This window comes from Pristiophorus japonicus, chromosome 33, assembly GCF_044704955.1.
Source record: "Pristiophorus japonicus isolate sPriJap1 chromosome 33, sPriJap1.hap1, whole genome shotgun sequence".
NCBI classification, from domain to species: domain Eukaryota; kingdom Metazoa; phylum Chordata; class Chondrichthyes; family Pristiophoridae; genus Pristiophorus; species Pristiophorus japonicus.
In genome coordinates this window covers 5,165,657-5,175,718 of record NC_092009.1, presented here as the reverse complement: position 1 = coordinate 5,175,718, position 10,062 = coordinate 5,165,657, and the positions used below count along the sequence as shown (strand labels likewise).

At 43.2% G+C, this 10,062-nt stretch overlaps 1 non-coding gene across 1 annotated transcript; it reads right to left on the bottom strand.

The window, feature by feature from the left end:
• Positions 1–2,523: 2,523 nt before the first annotated feature.
• Positions 2,524–2,617, bottom strand: trnai-uau (transfer RNA isoleucine (anticodon UAU)). Its single transcript has 2 exons — positions 2,580–2,617; positions 2,524–2,559 (listed from the first exon to the last, which is right to left on the bottom strand). It is a non-coding gene; the product is annotated as a tRNA-Ile (tRNA).
• Between the last annotated feature and the right edge of the window lie 7,445 nt (positions 2,618–10,062).

Genomic DNA, 10,062 nt, shown 5'->3' with positions numbered 1-10,062 from the left:
CATGCTGCGTCAGCTTGGGTGCACTATTCCCATCTAGATGTCCCGCTATTTCTTCCTTAATGATAGTTTCAAGCATTTTCCCCACGACAGATGTTAAACTAACCGGCCTGTAGTTACCTGCCTTTTGTCTGCCCCCTTTTTTAAACAGAGGCGTTACATTAGCTGCTTTCCAATCTGCTGGTACCTCCCAGAGTCCAGATAATTTTAGGTAGATTATAACGAATGCATCTGCTATAACTTCCGCCATCTCTTTTAATACTCTGGGATGCATTTCATCAGGACCAGGGGACTTGTCTACCTTGAGTCCCATTAGCCTGTCCAGCACTACCCCCCTAGCGATACTGATTGTCTCAAGGTGCTCTTTTCCCACATTCCTGTGACCAGCAATTTTTGGCATGGTTTTTGCGTCTTCCACTGTGAAGACCGAAGCAAAATAATTTTAAGGTCTCAGCCATTTCCGCATCACCCATTACTAAATCCCCCTTCTCATCTTCTAAGGGACCAACATTTACTTTAGTCACTCTTTTCCGTTTTATATATCTGTAAAAGCTTTTACTATCTGTTTTTATGTTTTGCGCAAGTTTACCTTCGTAATCTATTTTTCCTTTCTTTATTGCTTTTTTAGTCATTCTTTGCTTTTGTTTAAAATGTTCCCAATCCTCTAGTTTCCCACTAACCTTGGCCACCTTATACGCATTAATCTTTGATTTGATACTCTCCTTTATTTCCTTGGTTATCCACGGCTGGTTATCCCTTCTCTTACCGCCCTTCTTTTTCACTGGAATATATTTTTGTTGCGCACTATGAAAGAGCTCCTTAAAAGTCCTCCACTGTTCCTCATTTGTGCCACCGTTTAGTCTTTGTTGCCAATCTACTTTAGCCAACTCTGCCCTCATCCCACTGTAGTCCCCTTTGTTTAATCATAGTGCACTCGTTTCTGACACAACCTCCTCACCCTCAATCTGTATTACAAATTCAATCATACTGTGATCACACATTCCGAAATGATCTTTTACTCGGAGATCGTTTATTTTTCCTTTCTCATTACACAGGACCAGATCTAAGATAGCTTTTTCCTTTGCAGTTTATGTTACATATTGTTCTAAGAAACAATCCCTTATGCATTCTCTGACTTCCTTTTCCAGGCTACCCCGTGAGTTTTGAGTTGACCAATCGATATGTAGGTTAAAATCGCCCATGACTACTGCCGTTCCTTTTTCGCATGCCTCCATTATTCCATTGATTATTGCCCGCCCCACCGTGAAGTTATTATTTGGGAGCCTATAAACGTCGCCCACCAGTGACTTTTTCCCCTTACTATCTCTAATCTCCACCCACAATGATTCAACATTTTGTTCATTAGAGCCAATATCGTCTCTCACATCTGACCTGAAATCATCCTTTATTAACAGAGCTCCCCGACCTCCTTTCCCTTCTTGTCTAACTTTCCAAATCGTCAGATATCCCTGTATGTTTAATTCTAAGTCTTGGCCACCCTGCAACCACGTTTCTGTAATGGCCACCAAATCATACCCATTTGTAATGATTTATGCCGTCAACTAATTTATTTATTTTGAATGCTGCGTGCATTTAGGTAGAGTGTTTTAATCCTAGTTTTTAAACAATGATTTTTAGTTTTGACCCCTCCTGCAGCCCCTTTATATTCAGTGGCCCTTTTTGTTGCAGCTGCCTATTCCACCTGTCTTATAATTCCTCCCCTAAAAATCTTTCGAGGTTTGGGGCATTTAACATTTTCAAGTTTCACATTGATCGATATTTGTTCGGCAAGGATACTAAGATTTATGGAATCATCGTAGGCAAATGAAATTAAGAATTAGTTAAAAGGGACAGAAACAGAAACAGCTGCAAACAAACGTTGCATTTTATTCATATTTAACAGCAACAATATCCGTGCCATGCGCAACTATGCTGTGGTCAGAGAAAAACGCCCTGAGTTTCCGAAACTCCCGTGGCTTTTCTGTGGCCCACTTTCCTCTCTTCCCTTCCTCCTGCACGCTGCCAGTTTTTAAACCTTGTTTTAAATGTTGGTCTGGGCGAGGGCATTCCACATTCTCAGAACCATCTCTACCGTTTCATTGCTTGATTTCTACGCTTATTAATTATGAATCTCCTTGAGCTACAATGGTAGCGCTTGCGACAATACAGTCAAAGGTGACTTATTGGAAACGCGTTGTGATCATAGCTTGGTTTTGTACAGAATTGAACCTATATCACTCAAGAGGGAATGTTATATTTACAATAAACTATATCGTCTTATAAATTTTGGTTCATTTGCTCCCTAGTGCCAGATGAGGAATTGTTTGATCCCCTCATTTATTTCCTGTGGGGAACAAGCACGGGTATTCAATAAGAAATAACCCACAGATTGACACAGGAATAACTGCAGCGAGACAGCGAGACAGACAGCACCGTGGTAAATGGCGGAATCGACAAGAGAGATGGATGAACAGAAAACGGCCTCAGACTCTGAAAAGTGCAAACATCACATGCAAAAGCATCGGCTGCTCCAGGTGAGGCTCGAACTCACAACCTCGGCATTTCCCAAGCCTGTAGTGTCATATAAGGACCGCGCGCTAACCGATTGTGCCACTAGAGCTGCATGTCCTGTGGTTTTTGTGCTCCCATCATACAGCTGACTGTTCCACCTATCCAACAAGGAGGAAGACAATGAATCATCGAATCATTCAACACAGAAGGAAGCTTTTCATCCCATCGTGTCGATGCCGGCTCTCTGCAAGAAGCCTTCAGTTATTGAGTCTCCATAGATTTTCACCATAGACGTGTTTTATTATTTGTGTAATGTTTTGTTATTTGTAATGAATTTGGATGGCTGTGCGTGAACTTTATAAATATATTTGTGCATCTATCTGTGAGTTGTAAATTAAATTGTGTGGAATATTGATAATCAAATTATATGTGTTCATATATGTGTTATTATAAATCTATTTGTGTTTATGTCTTTTTCCGTTATGAATTTATCTCTAAGTATCTCTGTGCTTATAATTGTATTTACGTTTATTTGCGAGGTGTTTACAATTAGCATAGATACAAAGGTATACACAGAAAATACATTTATAACAAACATAGATGCTCCACAATAATATTATAAATAACTTTGTTGCATTCAAATATATAAACACGAACACAGATATACAAAATATATTTATATCCCACAGAACATATTGCAACTTAATACAGAGACATCAAAATATATTTAGAGCTATCACTGACAAAGAACATTTTACTCTCTACGGTCCTTACCAAATTTTGCTGTGCCTGTGTTTCCTCTGCTTGTGCTCGCTGTCGGAGAAGGTTTGGCAGTGCCGTGGTATATCGTTTCCCAAGGATGGGCTGAAATGCGCTGTCTGAGGCCACGTTCACTGCTATAGTTGATATATAATAATCATCTGGACTTGTGTATAAAGGCATAATTACAACATCTACAGATGTTTCATCCTGGACACAAATCCACTGTCAAATTAGTTCAACGGCTCACCCGCCCCAGTTGTTAAACTTCCCGCGAGGACATTGGTCCAAGCTCTGATGATCTACTACCCGATCTACTGTAACAGGTCCCTCCTGCGCCAGAACTGGTCCCAATGCCCCGGATTCTGTCGCCCAAACTCGTGCACCATTTATCCAGACATACGTTGCTATTTCTAAACTCAATAGCGCGGGGCACTGGGAATAATCCATAGAATACCTTTGTGGGCCTGCTCATTAATTTCCTCAATTGGACCTGAAACTCTGATTGAAGGAACTCATCCCCTTGTTTCCTTATGTCATTGGTTAGGACATAGATCACGGCTTATGCTGCTCCCCTTCGCCCCTCAAAATGTTCTGCAACCACTCAGTGATGTTCTTTACCTGGCAGAAGGGAGGATACACACCACGCATTACTCACGTTTGTCGTTGCAGAAAGGTACTGACTTTCGAATCGCCAATGACGTCAACTTATCTTACTTTTTAGTTTCAAAAGCAAAGTATTGCGAATCCTGTAAGCCTGAAATGAAATCAGGAAATGTTGGATATACTCAGCCAGTCAGGCAACATCTCTGGAAATATTTCTGATGACGGAGTTGTGATTAAATGTCATTGACGTGAGGCGTCAACAATGGAATCCAGATACGTTCCGATATTGTAATCCCCAAGCGCCAGTTTGTGGGTATTGAAACCAATCCGGCTACCACGCATTAATCTGGGAGCTAAATTGTTGTTGTTGTTCTGGTAAAGTCGCAATAGCAGAGGACTGCAATGAAATATCCAAGTCTTTAAGATAAATCATATGTTTTACAATTAATAAAACGAGCCAGTTCCAAAAGACATTCAATCTTCAAAACGGTTAACTTCCACCTATTAATTTCCGCCATGTCTGCCGGGGAAAAAGACAGGTTTTGGCTGTTTTTTTTAATTGCAGTTCATTGCTGTTGCGACTAGTTTACTTTGAACATTCTCCCTTTAAATATTCTCACAGAGGCCGAATGACTGGTTCACGAGTTCACGACATCAACGTTTACTCATTCCTGTGACCGCCACCTAGTGGTTAGGATGCAGCGCTCTCTCCTCGTCGGCACATGTTCGATGCATATTCCGGGATTTATTAAATTAAAATGAAGCTTATTAAATTAATTACATAACATTCTGTGAAAGATGAATATTTTTGCTATCGCCATTGACAACTTGTCACGTTCTGTTTCAGACTGAGGGAAATACATGGCAACAGAGAGCCTGCCAAACTTCCAACAATTGCGGTATCTAAGAGCAAGTATGATGTCAGCACGCACCCGTCGAAGCCCCTCAAGTGCGCTTCTCAGAGCACGATGTGCATGCGCCGAAAACTGGCACTGGGACAGTCAAAATGGCTTTTGACAGATCCAACGCATCCCCGAGAGAAGGGTCATTGCGGTCGGAGATTTGCGCTATTTTCCCAACTCTTGCCTAGAAGATCTCCTTCAAAATCTTACGCCTGGTAAGGGTGACAGAGAGATAGATAGGCAGGGGAAAACAGTTATGTGCATGTCACAGAAAGAGAGCGACAGACAGGGGGTTGTGATTGAGAGGAGACAGTCCGGAGAGACAGAAAGCAAGACAGACAGATTTTGAAAGAGAGAGAGAGAGAGAGAGAGCGACAGACGAGGGGGAGGGGAGATAGATTGAGTTAATTATGGTGGGGGTTATAGCATGCGACAATACTGAGGGGGGAGGGGCGGCAAAACCGACTGACAGGGTGAGAAACGGATGGAGACAAACTGGGTGGGTGGGAGATATGAAGGGTGACAAAGAGAGAGGGAGACGTGGAAGTCAGAAGGGAGGAGGCAGACCGTGGAGAATGATGGAAGTTGGAAGTGCGTGACAGACAGGGGAGGCAGAAAGGGAAGACTGACGGAGGGCAGATAGAGAGCGACAGACAGGGGCAGACAAGGTTGAATGGTGGAAGGGGACAGTAATTGACAGACAGGGGAGGCAGACGGGGGTTAGCCAGAAAGATATCACTCTGGGCTGAGATAGAGATAAAGAGAGAGAGACAAAAGGCGGGGTGAGGCAGTGAGAGTGAGAGAAGGGGGTGAGACAGACGTGTAAGAGACAGATAAATAGAGAGTGTGGTGAAACAATCGGGGAAACAGGGCGAAACGGCGAGAGATACAGATGGGGCAGACAGCAACGGCAGTCAGATGAGGAGATATAGACAGAGAGAGAGGCATACAGGTGAGACAGGAACAGAAAGACATACGAGGAGGCAGAATGAGAGAGATATACGGCGGATCAGACCGAGAGACAGACACGGGTAGGAGGGTGGGGAGTGAGATAGAGTGATGGAAAAATGCGGTGGAAAAAGACAGATGGCAAGACAGAGAGAGACATGTGGGGGAGAAAGAAGGAGGAGACAGACCGGGAAAACACCGAGAGAGAGAGAGAGAGATAGAAACCATACGGTAGCAGAGTGGGAATGTTACTGAACTACTAATCCAGAGAACTGGTCTAAAGATCGCCGAATGTAAGTTCAAATCCTGCCACGGCAGCTGAAGAATTTAAATTGAGTTAATTACATGAATCTAGATTTGAAGAGCTAGTATCAGAAATGACCATGACAATACTGGATTGTCATAATAATCTATCTGGTTCACTAATGTCCTTTCGGCGATGAAATATGCCGTCCTTTCCTGCTCTGGGCTATACGTGATTCCAGACGCAGAGCAATGTGGTTGACACTTCAATGCCCTCTACAATGACCCAGCGAGACACTCAGTTGAAGCAAACTGCAGCGACAAAGTCGGCACTGCGGGAGTCTCTTCACCACACGGACTGCAGCGGTTCCAAATACTCAGCTCTGCACCACCTTCTCCGGCGTAGTTTCAGAAGGGCAATAAAGGAAGGAAGGCCTTGGTAGCTACGCCCACATTTCTGAATTAATTTTTTTTAAAACATGGGAGACAGGGAAAGAGGCCGACAGAGAGTGAAATAGAGACAGAGGCAGACGGCGGGGTAATCGATTGGTCAAACAGAGTGAGAGAGATGAAGAGACAGCAGGGAGGCAGACATGGAGAAAAAGAGGGAGAGAACCAGAAGGCGGAGTCAGATAGACAGATCGGCGAAGTAAAGAGAGATAAACATTTGGAGTGACAGCGAGAATGAGAGATGGGGATACAGCTGTGGATAGACAGAAGTGAATACACGTGCAGAGGGTTAGAGTGGGACAGACGCAGGAGAGAAATGGGCAGAAAACAGACCCGGAAAGACAGGGAGAAAACGTCGTGGGAGACAAAGAAAAAGAGCTTGGGGAGAGAGAAAGAGAGAGGGAGCAACAAATTGGGTGTGGTGGGATAGAGATTGACTGGAAGAATGGTGCATTGCGACAGGCTGCGGTAGAAAGATGATATATTACAAAGACAAAAGCTGAGACGGTGCTCGACGGGAACAGGAAAACTGGTGAGCCAGAGGGGCGGCAGAGAGAGCGAGAGAAAGACAGGTGAGAGATAGGAAGGAGATAAAGAGGGGCGGTGGGGGTGGCGGGGGGTGGGGGCAGAGGGAGAGAGTGACCTACAGGAGGTGATAGAGAGAGAGCGACAGACCGTGTGGTGGAGATAACCGACTGGAAATGTAAAAGAAGGAGACAGAGTGGGTGAGGCTGATGGAGGTAGAGAAACGGGAGGATGTAGAAGGGGAGAGAGATACACCTGATGGAAACGAGGAAGACAGAAATAGAACAGACGAATCAGACAGACACAGAAAAGTTTGGGAGAGAGAGAGCCAGACAGGGGAGACAGAGAGGGTGACAAACGGGGGAGTTAAACAGGAGGGAGACAGGGAGGTAACGACAGAGACAGACAATGAGAGAGATCGGTTGACAGACTGCGGGGCCAGACGGACCGAGAAGTGCAAGGGACAGACTCAAGAGACAGAGACAGAGGGATGGAGGGGGAGAGACTGATGGGCACAGATGGGGAGACAGAAATAGAGATAACAGCAGAGGAAAGTAAAAGACAGTGGGAGTCAGACGGAGAGATAGGCGGGAGGGGCACAGAGAAAGACATACGTAGGTTACACAAATGGCGAGAAAGACCGCGGAGTGATAGGTTGGGCAAGAGAGTTTTGGAAACAGATGGGGAGACAGAGAGAAAGACAGACATGAGTAGAAAGAGAAAGAAAAACAAACGGGGAGACTCTTTTCAGTCCCGGTCTCGTCCAATTTTAGTGAATAGAAATGTAACTGGCACTGTAAATAGTGTCGTCGAACATAATGTTGCAAAGAGACGCTTATTAAGTGCTTGTGAAAATAACTATGCAGATATAGGTCCCAGGGACGAAGTGCAAATTATTTCATATTGAACCTAAGAAAGATGGATCAGAGTATATTATACTGAGAAACTGTGCCTGAGAATGATATTTAGCGGTGCAAGTACTGAAATCTCTCCAAATCCCCCTGTTTTTGGTGGTCATAATTTCCCTGTCTTTTGAACACAAAATGCCCCTGTTTCTGAAACTCCTTATTTCCATGTACCCGGAGCTCTGAATTCCTCATGTTTCAACAGCTCCTAATTCCTCTGTTTCAGGAGCTCCTCATCCCTCTGTTTCAGGAGCTCCAAATTCCTGTTTCTGGAGCTCCTTATCCCTCTGATTCAGGAACTCCTGATTCCCCTGTTTCAGGAGCTCCTTATCCCACTGTTTCTGGAGCTCTTAATTCAGCTGTTTCTGGAGCTCCTTATCCCTCTGTTTCAGGCGCTCCTTATCCCTATGTTTCTGGAGCTCCTAATTCTCCATTTTCTTGCACACCTCATTTCTCTATTTCAGCAGCTTCTAATTCTCCAGTTTCAGGTGCGCCTCATTTCCCTGTGTCAGGAAATCCAGATTATCCTCTTTCTGGCGCTCAAATTACCTGTTTCTGTAGCTCCTTGTTCTAATGTTTCAGTAGTATCTTTGTCTCATGTTTTGTAGTAAATAATGCCCCTGTTACTGGAGCTCATTATTCCCCTATATCAGATGATCCTAATTCAACTCTTTCTTTAACTGCTAACTCTCCTTTTCTGCTGCTCCTAATTCCCCTGCTTTATAAGGTAAAGTGCTGGAGCTCTTAATTTTCCTATTCTTAATTACCCTATTTATGGCGCTCCTACTTTCCCTGATTATGATGCCCTCTCCTAACTTCCCAGTATTTGGATCGAAGAATTTCATTGTAACTGTAGCTGTATCGTAATTTCTCTGTTTATGGAGCTCTCTACTAATTTTCAGGTTTCTGTTACGGTCTCCTAATTCCCCCGAACTTGGAGGTCCGAATTACACTTTTTCTGTTGTTCCTAATTATTCGTGTTTCTGGAGATCATAATTCAAAGGTTTCTTGATCCTATTTCCTGTCATTCTAGGGCACTCTCATTCCGTTGTTTCTGGAGATCAACCAATACTGATGTCTCTGGAGGTCCTAATTTCCTTGTTTCCGGAGCTCCTAATTCCCCTGTTTCCGGAGTTCCTAGTTCCACTGTTTCTGCTGCCCCATCCCAATTCATTCTTTTTATGAATATCCTAACTCCGCTGTTTCAGAAACTCCTACTTCTGCTGTATCTGGTGCATTTAATTCCACGTGTGTATACACCACCTGAAGTAATGAAAGCCATTTGCTTTAAGAAGCTGATGGCACATTTTTAACATTGTCGATCTGCTTGCATAGGCAGGACAAGCGGTGAATTGGACATTCTTGCAGAATATTTCTGTTTGGATGCAAAAAGCAGGCAATTGAATGCCTAGCGTTGTTTCAAACGGGAGAGGAGCTGGCCCAGAGTTTAAGGCGAATAACTGCTAATCCATTGTGATCTGCAAGCGTGGCTCCGAATCCCATAATCGTCCTTATTGTATAAAACGTTTGAAGCCACTTCTTGTTTTGTCAATCACATAAAACCTCATGGCCAAATTTGCCTTTTACTTTCAAGGATGCTGTACTTTGGTCATGTCATGTCTCAAATAAAGATAGGGCCTGTAATTACGGCCTCACTGGGTCTGTACGGAGTACGTACGCAAGCGGCAATAACCCACAAAAGCCCTTTTTTTGGGTGCGAGGCGCATGCACTGAAAACCAGGTTTTCCAATGTCAAATTCTTGCTTGACAGACACAAAGCTTCTTCAGGAGAAGGACATTCGCGTGATTATGTGCCATTCGTCCATCAATTGCCCAGCTAATGTCCTTAAATTGCTTGGGCCTGGGAAAAGACGGTTCATAGCCTACTTTTTTCAGCGTAAGAGTTTTAAAACATGTAAAAAATATAAAAAAAACATATTGAAATAAACTGTAACAACATTTTTATGTTTAAAAACTCTGTCCACTAAGGAAGGTTTATTTTAAACCCTAAATATCAAACTTTAGAAAAAATCCGAATAATATATTTTTTTCTATAAATTTGTTAACTTTAATTTAAATTAATATTAAATACGTGACTATTTTTTTTTTTTACATTTTATGTGTGTTTGGGTGATGGGGGCGTTTTCTTTCATAATACTGAGAATCCCTACTAACGGAGATGCTATTATTACGAATGATAATAATGTACCTTCATT